The sequence below is a fragment of the Ammospiza nelsoni genome, chromosome 5 (assembly GCF_027579445.1).
Source record: "Ammospiza nelsoni isolate bAmmNel1 chromosome 5, bAmmNel1.pri, whole genome shotgun sequence".
NCBI classification, from domain to species: domain Eukaryota; kingdom Metazoa; phylum Chordata; class Aves; order Passeriformes; family Passerellidae; genus Ammospiza; species Ammospiza nelsoni.
Genome location: NC_080637.1, coordinates 28,801,164 through 28,813,724, shown reverse-complemented (window position 1 = coordinate 28,813,724; position 12,561 = coordinate 28,801,164). Strand labels below are relative to the sequence as shown.

The 12,561-nt window shown below is 38.0% G+C and overlaps 1 protein-coding gene across 3 annotated transcripts in view; it reads right to left on the bottom strand.

The window, feature by feature from the left end:
- The window catches only part of PDZRN4 (PDZ domain containing ring finger 4), a 260,016-nt gene that overhangs the window by 17,771 nt on the left and 229,684 nt on the right, over positions 1–12,561 (bottom strand). The window lies entirely within an intron of this gene.

The window sequence follows — 12,561 nt, the reverse complement described above, 5'->3', positions numbered from 1 at the left end:
GAACACTGTGAAACAGATTGTTGTAATAAAGCAGGATGAACCCAATAACACAGAGTATTAGCTTGGTTTCAAGTAGGAAACTTTGGTTGGTGTTTGTACATAAAGACAGTCTTCAGGTCACATTTGGACCCTGACAACTTCTGCTTCTGTGGCTATGCAATAAAAGGAGGGAGACCAACCTTTGCTTCAGTTCTCAGATACAGAATTCTCTGTGATACAAAGCCTGTTCCCCCCCATTCCCAGACATGTCATACAGACTAATCCACAAAAAGGCACTGGGTGCACAGCAGTGAGGATCCACTACTGAATCCAGTAAGGTGTAGGGCCCAGTTGTCAAAAAAGCACAACTTACAGAAAAACGTGTACTTCACACACATGGGTTAGCCAACGAGCCTCGTGATGTTTTCATTTCAGCTGAAGATCTTTTACAAAGTGCACTGCTATGGCTTGCTCCCCTACTCCCTCATGAGAATTCAAATCTACACAGGTTCACTACCTACACAAACCCTAGAAGCTTCTCTCTGGACTTTGGATACTCAGTGTCTTCATTAAAACAAATAAAATGTAGAAAAAACTCATGAAATCTGTAGTATTTAGATTTTCTTACATATGGCGGGAGTTCTACATAGGGTGGTAAGGAGTGGAATTATTCATCTGTACACATTACACATTGGGTTTGAAAGAAGAAACACAGAAGCATGTTTTATTAGGGAAGAGAATAGCAGTGACCTGATTTTGGCATTGGGAGCAAAAGGATGTATACTGGAAGGAGGCCTATTCAAAACCCAGAGTAATTGATGCTTCCAGAGGGAAAGACCACTTGACTAGAACTGTAATATTAGGGAGAAATTACAGTAACAAAATGGCTTCAATTACAGCAACAAGGTATACTTTTAAGGAATAAAGAAGTTTGTGGTTCCTTGGAGGCCTATAAGGAAACCTAAATACACCATAAAGGACTGAAACTGGGACCTTTAAATCAAGGCAAACAGGGAGCTGTGCACAAGCTTAAATCCATTAACTTTCATTGTCCTGCTGGCACAACCTCTTGTATCTCCAAGCTGAGGGTGCACAGGGGCCCCAAGGACTGCTCTGAACACAATTTCTTCAGATGTGAATGACCTTAAAATTCTCATAGATGTTTCGACTCAAAATACTGCTACAAAACTACCAATATTTCAGGCTGAATTCTCTTAGAGTGCTGGCTCAATGAGCAGAAAAAATCAACCATTTAGGGAATGAAAGAGCAAAGGAATATGAGGATGAGCCTAGAGGCTTCATCCTGTGTGTACAAGAGATTTGCCAAAACCAGCTCAGGGAAGCAGCTGATGACAAGTAACAGTGACTAATGTCCTCTGGCTGTGCTGCAATAGCCCTGGCTGCACACAGTACCTGAGCTACCACAGCTCTCATTTCTCTGCCCAGTAACAGATCTGAGAGCTGAGGTTAGTACTTGGTAGTCCTGGACTATCTCTTTCCTAAATGATTATATGGGGTGTATTCTGATGACTGCACATGGCTGTGGCTGCAGAGAAGCTGTAGATACCTACAACTGAGATCCTGGCACTTAGTAATAAAGTCCCCAACAACCATTTTTTGTTTTTCAGTATAGATGCCTATATATAGTATATTGAGTATATATATGTATACTCAAGTACATACTCAAGTGATATCTCATTCGGCATGAGGGAGAAGGTGAGTAAGGTCTGTTGCTTTGCACTGGAGGTCATTCCAGATAACTTCCTTTGGCCCATAGCTCATCTGCACTACTAACCACATGGCATCTCTTTTTTTTACAGGAAATACTATTCTTCCTGGTCACAAGCAAACAAACCAGAGTTGAAACATATTTTAGGAAAATTTAAAACCACTTTGCATGAAATAGCAAATCATCTCTCAGAGCAAAAGCCCACTAATCTGCTAAGTCTGAGTAATAAGCATGTATGAAACAATTTCAATGGAACAGCAGCAAGTGAAACACTAGAGACTAGAGAACTATCACAGTCAAATACATTTGACATAGTATTTTGCAATAGATGCTTTATAGCGCTGTGGAGTTTTTCTCCTCACAACTGGTTTTCAACAGAAGAAACAGTAGGTTTGGCAGCAGTAATGAATTTGCAAATAATTTCCTTCTCTGAAATCTTTTTTGATATATGCATGCATGTGCACGCACACACACACACAGCTGCTTTCTCTTTGGGTTTTCTCTGTGTGCATGTAGGGACTGAACTGCCAGTCTTCAAGACTCAGCATTTTCAAAATCTATGAGAAATGGTATTTGGACATTCATGAATAGTGCTGACAGACAGATGGTGGGAGGAGAGGGACTGAAGCTCAGGAAGAGCTCAGGAGATGACAGCCTTCCCCTCTTTGGGCACACTGCGGGCAGCACCTCTCAACACTTTGAAGAGTACTTTGCTGCCAAGTGACAGAAATCAATGCCAAATGGCTAAATCTTCACCTTGTTGCTTTTTTTTCTCTGAGTGACCAGAACAAAAATTCAGTGCATTTTCACAGTAAAGACAATACTTTAAAGTGTTTTGCCATAAATTATTTGGTTAAAAGACAGACATGGAAATCAGAGTAAGGACTATCCCTTCTTGAAAGACTGGGATGCAAATTTACAAAGTAGCCAATTTCTGCAGACATAGAAAAGTCAGAAAAGAGATGCAGATCATGTAGGATTGAAATTTCCCTACCATCTCAAATTTATTGCACTTTACAAAAAAAAAAAACCAAAAAGGAATATCTTGCCTCGTAAGACAGATTTTTTTGCAGAGTTCCAGAAGTTTTCTGCTTTTAAGTCCCTATTCCCTGTTTGATTGTAACTGCTTTCTTATAGTCACCTCATACAACTTTTTGTGACTTGTTTTCCTTATCTATAAGCAGAAAAACACTACCAGAGTAGCAGCACATTAAAGAATAAATGATTGCAGAGCATTTGAAAAACACTGTAGGAATACTATAAATATTCTACATCCTTCTAAAAACTCCCCATCTGCCTTTCCAGCAATTGCTGAACCCATTCAAATGACTAAGACAGACTATCAAAACTGTCACAGCTACTGAGCTTTCCTCATCCATGCAGTATCCAGAGTAGTGGGTCCAATGAACTCTGCCACTAGAAGGGGCAGCATCAAATCCAAACATAACAGTATTTTTCCTAAATGGACATTGTGTGATCAGTTGACCTTAAACTCTTCATTACAATGAGAATATTACCTTGTCCTTGAGACAAAAAACAAATTAATAGTCAAAAAACAAATTAATTTTAATTAGTGTTACTCCTCAGTGTAACAGAACCTGTTACTCAAAGTTTATATTTTTGTGACATGGCAAGACAGAAGATCCTAAACATTTTCAGTTTGTGATACAGTCAACTATTTTAATTCTGAGCATTAACTAGAATCTATTCATTCTATTTAGCTCCATTGTCTTTAGAGGAAAAGATCAGTATAGTCTAGCCTATAAAACCAAAAGACTCTTTCCTCTTTCTTCCCTCTCCAGTTCAAACAACACTCCTAAATAGAGGGGAAGAAAAAAAGACAGGAGTGAGAAGGGAAACTTTGCTGTTTACAAGTATGAAAAAACCAGGTTTTAAATTAAGAGCCAGCGCAGCAGGACACACAGAGGCTTTAGAAAAGGAAATCACCACAGCATACTGCAGAAGGATTCCTACTCCATCAGCAGAAAGAAAAAGTGCTGCCAATCTGAAAAACTCCTTGTGTGGTGAAACAAACAATGCAGTTCAGTGATGCTTTATCTTAATTCTAAAATGTTTGAAATATGGCTGTCAAGTTCAATTTACAAAGCCCACAGTAATGTAATGGTGTTTTAAGGCAAAAGAATTCCAACAGACGCACTCTATGGACATGTCTGCGGGTTCAGCAATTTTTCTGTATCAGTGAGTGAAGGATTACTGGTACCTTTTGGACCAAACCCAGATTATAATTCTTACTAGCTGATATTATTGCAATATCAAGGTTCAGCTTACAGGTTTTTTGATTATGTCCTTGTTTACCTGTAAAGCAGTGTCTTGTGTCAGGCAAGTTATTCTGTGCCACAGCCCTTTCAGAAGAAATCAAGGCTTACTGAATGGAATAAGGGGCCCAATATCTGATGATCCAAAGCGGAGAAGCATAGTGTCTAGTGCACATTTTAAGAAAAAACAACACCAAAATAATAAAGCAAAATAAGAAAAAGAATAGTTACTTGTGTCTTTGCTTTTCCTTGTTACCTGTAGCAATTGCTGACAAGCTGCTTTTACTGTTCATCTTGCTAATGGTATAATTGACAGAATGAGTAATTGAATGAAGGAAGCACAAAAGGCCGAGATCAGAGTACTTACAGAATAGCTCAATAAGGAATTAACTGAGAAAGTGCATTAAAGTCAGACTTATTTTAATAAATTAGTTACACTGAAAAAAAAATCCTCATCTGTCTGAGCTAGTGCCAGTCTTCTGAGGCCTCAAACAGAAGAGCTAAGGGACTATGTGGATTACACACCTTAAAATTAAGATTCATTCTGCACTATCATCTTGATTCTGCACCTTTATGGGTGAGACCAACCTCCAGCTGAATTTTGACTGCTTTTCACGCTTTCTGTCACAGTTACTATAAGAAGTTTCTGCAAGTAATTTTTTTCAGCTTCTTGTTAGTTTCTGTAAATTATGGAAACTAAGAAAAGATCAGTCTCAGTCTCATAAAAGTGTTTAGTAATTCCAACTCTGCAGTTCTTGTCTCATCACTTATCTTGCATCTCAATGATGCAAGCATTGGGATAATTTTCAGACAGGGCTTCAAAGAGCCAGGAACCTGGCAGATCTTGCTAATAGCATTCACTTTCTTGGTCTTTTCCTCCACCTGACCTGAAGGATTTACCTTTTCCAGGCTGCTAAATCACCGGTCGTTTACATTGCTACTTTGTATTATATTTAATTTTCATAATGCCACACACTCATCATCACTGGCAAGTAATTCTGCTCATGAAATAAAAATAATACAAACAGAACCTTAACTCTTCATACAGGAACAGTGCAATCTAATGAAGCCCTAGGAGGGATAACAGTCTAACTACTAAATAGAAAAAAATTCATCTCAAATTCAGAAGAGATGATAATAGTATTACATGTCACATAAAATCATGCATTGCAAATGAGAGGGTGTAAAACAGAGGGTTTGTAGCAAAACAAACATCAGCAGAATAAATGTGATTCTTTAGACTTCACTTCAAAGCACAGTTTATTTCATCTCGAATTTGTACTGTGCAGGAGTTGTGAGTGTCATGTACAAATGATCAGGGTGTGTACAATGGGTAAGATACACACTTTAAACAGACAGTGTTTCAAACAGGTATCATGTGTCTCATAACCCAAATCATACTTCCAACACTGAGCATGGCTTTTTTTAGAGGTTATATCTTTAATGGTGACCAGAAGTAATCTGAAGAAACTCAGAAGAAAGAGATGTAAATCCTAGCATTGGTAGAATTCATCAAAACAATCTATTTCAACTGTGATCTTTTTTCTATGGACTACCTATCTTTGTTTAGATGAAGAGAGTCTGTGATGCCTCTGCTGTATATTTAACAAAGTAATTCCATAATAAGGAAGCTATTTCACATTCAGTGTTGTGGTGGATGTTGAATATTTAATTCTTTACCTGCATGTGCATGTGTCTATGTGTACAAACTTTGGTATATGACTATATAGGCACTGCAGTACTTCTATACCTGTGCAGTGCTTATATATCTGTATTCAAATGCATGCCAGGCAGGCCAGTTACACTGCAGAAAATCTTTTCTGGCAATCATCTAACAGTTAATTTAAGAGCATGATTACAAATCTTGAAAACACAGTGACAGGGTATATGCTTATAATGAGAAGGTGAAAATGTCAGATCACCCCACAATCCTCATAATCAGAGTAATGACATTTGCAGCCATCTCTGGATTTCACTAACTTTTAATGACAAACCACATAGACTACCTATCTATTCATAAATGCAAAAAGAAATGGCAAAAGGAAACAAGAATTTTCAGTTTCTAGAAAAGCTCTTCTGTCATAAGATAGATCAGTCTAACATAAAGCCCTTCTCTCACTTTACCTCCATGACAACTGAGTGTTTAGGGTGAGCTGCTCTAAAGAAACAGCTCACAGGAGAGCCTGTATAGAGGAACTGCCTATCACTGCAGCTTTCTTAAGTGTGCCAATAAAAAAAGATCAAAACCGCCTGGGATTCTGGGGCTTCCAGACAGCAGGCAAGCAATACTGCAGACAAACAAAGGCATCCTAGACCTCAGAACTATCCTAACATCATCAAGAGTTATGGTCTCCTGTCAAAGGGATTTTCCAGGAAATACATTAATGTCTTTGTAACACAGGCTAATTGAAGGCTGTGTTCCAGAAGTATTCAGTGTGAAACAGAGTGCAATGAAACAGCCCTCCCCTTCACAGGTCACTGCAGGGTCCTAGCACATTCTTTTCACAATGAATAAACTTGTATTTAAAATCTTGCAGAGGATTTAATTTACAAACACTAGCCACTTTTACAAGAGAAACAATTCCTCTGTCAGAAAAGCAAAGCTCTTAACTGCTCTGCTATCTTCACCATGGAAGGTTACAAACACTGCAGGATTTTAGCACATTATACATCAGTTTTAGAACCCATTCTGTAAATGTCTATGGAGATTTGGTCGAGTTCAGTGTTTCACTTTTAAAATTACTGACATTCTCAAGTTGTAAAAATAACCTAAAGAAATGAATTATTTTTCCTCTCTCTAACAGTCCCAGTCTGTTCTGTTATTCAGATTTCACACAGACCGGCACATCCACCATGTACTTGGGGGCTATTTGGATGGAAATAGAAAAGCTATGGAGCAAGACAGAGCCAGCCTAGATGTAAACAAGTTGGAACTGCTGGCAGCTGTGCTGTTACAAATAAAATTGCATTCCCTGGTGTCTTCCCACTTATCAATTTTGACAGAAGACCGTCCTGACTTCTCATAAACAGCATCGAAAAGGACAAATCACATTGGGTGTCAGATTTGCCAGAATGGATTTGGTTGGCAGCTTACCACAAAGAAACAGAGGGTTATCTCCATTCCACATGGTGGGGAAAAACAATGCTCAGTCCAAGGGGTGGGGGCTTTACCTTATAGGCTGATGTCTCATATAATCCTCATTTTTTAAAGTCTGGTTTAGATTTAAGAATCTCTGACACAAGATTTGTTTACATCAAAGCAGAAAGTAGAAATATCAGCAAGCATTTTTCAAATGCATAATCCAAACCCAAACACAATGTAGTATGAGAAATACTTAAAAATAATCCCACTTTCCTACTGATCCCTGCTTTATAGCTACTCTTAGAGCCACATGCTCTTTTGTGTCCAGACAAAGAATGCTCTGGGATGGCAGGATGCTGTAGACAATGATACCAGTGTTAGAAAACAAAACAAAAGAAAACAAAAGGAGAAAAAGAAAAAACTAGCAGAAAACCCCAGAATTAATATGCTTAAATATAGCCACCTATTATTTAAATATCATTGTTCTGGGGGAGCAGAATTTGGCCCTGCTGCTGCTGAATCCTTTGATAATAAAGAAGCTCCAGTGGATGTGGGAATTCACTCTCACCCTGCAGCTCTGGAGTGAAATTTTTTGGTGTGCATTACACTTCTGTGTGAAAAATCAAACAATGGAGAAACTTAAGGCATGGTAGGCCTGCCAGTGAGTATTCAGCAGTCTGATGTGTGATGACCAGTAACAGCCTGCTGGCCATGAGTGGGAGGAGGAGGACACCCTGGTTAGCTGAGACCCCCTTGGAGTGAGGATGAGGGGGATAGCAGTCATGGAGCAGATGGGGCAACTGCTTGGGCTGGATGAATGATGGAGCTGGACTACAAATATGAGAAGCCTGTGATCACTGTGCTATGAACAAATTCAGTGTTGCAGTGGGAGGAAGGGTCTGGAGCATATGAGGATGAGATGAACACCTCTAAGTCTGTGGGCCTGGCAGACCTTGTGTGGCCTGTCTGACTTGCATTTAAAGGATATTCTAGCCTAAAGACACATGGTGGACTTTAGAGTGAGTGTATGTCATATGTCAAAGAAGCAAAAAAATCCTTTACCAGTTACAGGCTTCCTGGCTGCTAAAGGGTCAACAGCTGACAGTGTATCCTCCAGGAAATCACAAACCTTCTCTTGAAACTTAGCTGGTGTGCATGATACCAAATCTTCACATTCCAAAATTATAAATCTAAAAAATCAACACTTATGATAAATATTAAGCCTAAAATACTCTAAATGCTATTGAAAAACAATTTTCCCCTATTGTCTGGATGATTACTTACTGGAAAGTAAAATATCCACTGTCTTCTTTCAAACAAGCCATGATCTTACTTTTCTCCCTTCTTCTTCCACCTTCCTATTTACTTTTACTTTTTACTTTTTACTTTTTACTTTGTCCTTTTTACTTTTGTTCTTCTCCCCTGGTGCAGTATGAATGCTAATTTATTAGAGATACTTGACTACATACCTATATTTTCCTGTGATATGTATGCATACATATTTTCTCCTGCTTGAGACTCAGCACCCCTTCTGGTGTATTGTGTATCTGGGAAAACCATGCATACTTGCTTTCTGAGCAGAGATCCATGATGAAATGCTTATATGAAAAATTTTCCTGGAGTCAACTTTGGTCCTTGCTATTGGTGTTTTCCTCAATAGAAATGTGAATTTGCAAGGATGCAAGAGGAGGTTAAAGTATAATGAGCTAACTGATAATATGGAGTGAAGTGTTTCTTTTTCACTGATCTCAGATCCTACATTGTCACTTTCTTCTCATTAAACAAAGGAGGTGGGAATAGCACAGACAAGGCAGAAACTGAACCTTATGTTAAAATAAGATAAGGAGATTGGAGTAGTAACTATTCTATTGAGCAGTGTGTGTGAACATGCTAAACTGTCACATTGGTTTTTGCTCCTTGAGGATGGGGGAAACAAACCCAACAAACTAAACCAGTTCAATTTTCTCTTCTTTTTGGGGATTTCCAGAATTTGCTCCCACATCTGTTTTCCAATGGAAATGGCTCTGATGTAAAATTTTATAATGGACCTCCTCTTGGTTTTCAGGTAGGAATACAGTACTCCATATCTGACTAGAAGTCCATTACCTAATTAGAGGGCTGGAGTACATCTCCAAAAAGGGAAAGCTGGGAGAACTGCATTTGATTAGCTTTTTGAAGAGAACTCACCTACTCAATAAGGAGATATTGTTGCTTCCTTCAGACATCAAATTCAAGAGTCCAGAGAAGTCAGAACCAGACTCTTTGAGATGCATTGTGACAGCCACACGAGACAACAGACATCAGCTGTTACTTGGGAAATTCCAGTTAGATATTTAGGGAAGTGCTTCTTACTATGAGGATAGTCAAAGACTGGAAGAGTTGTCCTGAGAAGCTGTAGACTGTAACTACAACTACAAGTTATAGACTATAACTATATCAGCTGTATAATCAGCATCCATTTCTTTGCTCCTCTACAACAGGTTCACTGCAATTTCTGGACTTGCCTCAAATAGGGGTAATTGAAGGCCACTTGGAAAATTTAGTGGTAATGTCTACAGAAGGGAATGAGACAATCTTAGTTCATGACATCAGTGCTAAAATCTTTACAGTGACTTCTACATTTCTGTTTATCATTCATTGTGTGATTAAGCTCTGGAAGGGATCCAAGACGTGCAAAAGCTCTCTGTACTTGGAAACCAGTCTCCACACCTGAGACTGTCAGATATATGCTCTGTGTCCATGAATGTCCTCTTTGATACTCTGGAGTTTTTCAGGCCCTAATGGTATAAAAACATTCAAATCTGACACACTTCATTGGGTAGAAGAAAAGCTGTTGAAAGTAAGAATTCTGATAAGACCAGGAACTTCAGGTCCCCAGCAGTTGTTTCTGGTTTCCCATTCTCTTAAGTCTAATAAAGAACCTCTTCATAGCTTATTGTTCTTTCTAAACTGTAGCAAGCACCTTCTTCTAGACAATATACCTTAGATACAAAAGGTCCAGAGATTTAAGGGGCGTCATAGCTGCAGTTCAGATCAGCTGAAAATCACTTAGAATAATTAGCTTTCATGATATAGTAAATTAAATAATTAATTAAACCAATACAATACAATAAATTTCACCTAGTGCAGGTAAAATCATACTTCATATTTGCTGTATTTTAAAATGCTACTGCTGAGTACTTGGCTCTGTAAACATCATTGTTACTGCTGCCTGCCTGCTTTGGGCCTGAAATGTGTCAGAAGATTTATCTGCCTCATCAGCACTTTCTAAACACCCAGGCAGCCAATCGAAATGGGGAGGCATAACAGATGTGCCAACATCTGCTGCAGCAAGCATTTATCTGGACAGTGGAACACATAGCTGCAGATTCAAACTCTTACCCAGTTACAACTCCATGTGTATGGACAGCCCAGATCTACAACTGTGTGAAGGCTATTTTGGGATATTAATTGAAATCAAGTGAAAATGTAGTTTTTCAATTACATTTGTGAGAAATATACCTTCCTGTAATTCAGTTTATGCCTTTCAAACACAGTAAAGGCAAAATACTATGAAAAAGCTGATTTTAAAGTTGAACTTAGAAATTCTTAGAAAGCACTATTACAATTCCATCCCATCTATGGTCTTGTTTACTTTGAGGTACACACACATTAAAATATGTATAGTTAAAATATGCACACTTTAATCACATACATGTGCCTATAAATCAAGCACATGAAGAAATAAGAAATTACTTCCAAAACACATTTTGATTTTCCTGGCACCAAAGTGAGGTCTATGGGCACCACATCCATGCTGAGTTTCAGCTGTTCAAACTTCTGTTGCACACGGAATGCCCTCTACCCCCTAACACACACTTGTGCAGATTGATAAAATCATGAGATGAAATACAAAGCAAGCTCATCTTCTGCTTTTTGATGCACAATACAGTTTCACCTGTATTCCTGCTCACCAAACCATGCCCTCTAGGAATGACTATCACATTCTCTTTGAAGAGATCCCTCATTAAATAAAAAAGCAAACTCTCGGAGAAAAGGCCTCTCCTGCTTTTTTTTTTTATTTCTCCTCTGAAAGCCCAGCATGAATAATACTGAAACCTTGTTTTAAGCCCAGTTTATTGTAAAAGGTTCCCTCTTGCTAGGGTGACTCAGCCCATATTTCCTGTGCTCAAGGATTTCCTAGGATCTAAGCTTTAAAATAGCAACATATTATAATAAACTGGCTAACATGACTGAGGCTACTTTTAAAAGAATATGTAAAATAAATTATTGCCTCTCATATTTTGTCTGTATAGCTAGATTTCATGTTTCCAAGACAGACTACATGAACATTCAAGTAGAAGGCATATGAAAAATAGCATTAATAAAACCCTTAGAAACATTTTGACTCTAAAGCATATATGGAAGTATGTGGGATAATAATGTAAGACCTGTCTAAACAAAGAATTTCTCCAAAACAGAAGATTTATAATCCACAGATTTCCATAAATAGGAAAATATTACCAGCACCTTTCTCTTCCTTCACTGACTGAAATGCACATTCCATATATTGTAATGTTGCCCAGCAATAAAGTGTTGCTGAACTAAAGTAACTTTTCTTCATTTTCATGGAACAACATAAGCTCTGACAACAAGAATTTTTATTAGCTTCCTGGTGAAATAAGGAGTAACCCTGAGCTTGTTTTATGAAATCATGAAACAGAATGAATATCACTGACTTGATATATATTTTCTCCTCTTTTAAAACACAATAAATGGTAATAACCTTGATAAATTTGTCCATGCCAGTTTTGTGTCTTTTTCTCCCCATTCTCTCATGATCCTCTGCAGTCATGGACACAATTCAAATCCCTAAATTGGCATATTTGTTACTTAGAGGAAGTGAGATGACAGCAAATTCATTCACTTTGAATGTCAGGATTTTGTGATAATATACAGCAATACACTCAAAATCAGCGAACAACTGTGGCAGAAATTACCCTGACATTGCCTTGTATCTAAATGACCCAATGACTAGCAAGGAAGAAGAGTGATTTAATGGCCAAAAAAAGAGATGCATTACAATTAAAGGCTTCTGGCTTTTATTGCCAGTTCTGCCACTGATTGACTTGGCAAGTCTCTCAATACAACTGTCCTTAGTTCACCCGCTTGTGAATTCATGTAGCAATACAGGACATCATAACACTGCAGAACCTCAATAGAATGGTTTTGTTGAATTTATTTATACCTGAAAAGTGACCTCAATACTTAAAAGACAAATGAAAAACTGAAAGAAAAGGGCTGCTCCTTTTATCAATCCTTTGCTCATTTACAGTGTACAATTGACCACAGCTAGGGAGAAATTCCATGTTTATTATTGTCTAGGGGTAAATTATACTGACGTAAATTCAAGGGTATTTTAAAAATACATAATCTTATGCTGTTTTATGCCAAATGCATGCTCAGTCTTCTTTTAATTATTATCCAGTGTTATTAAGAGAAATAAAGCAAAAAAT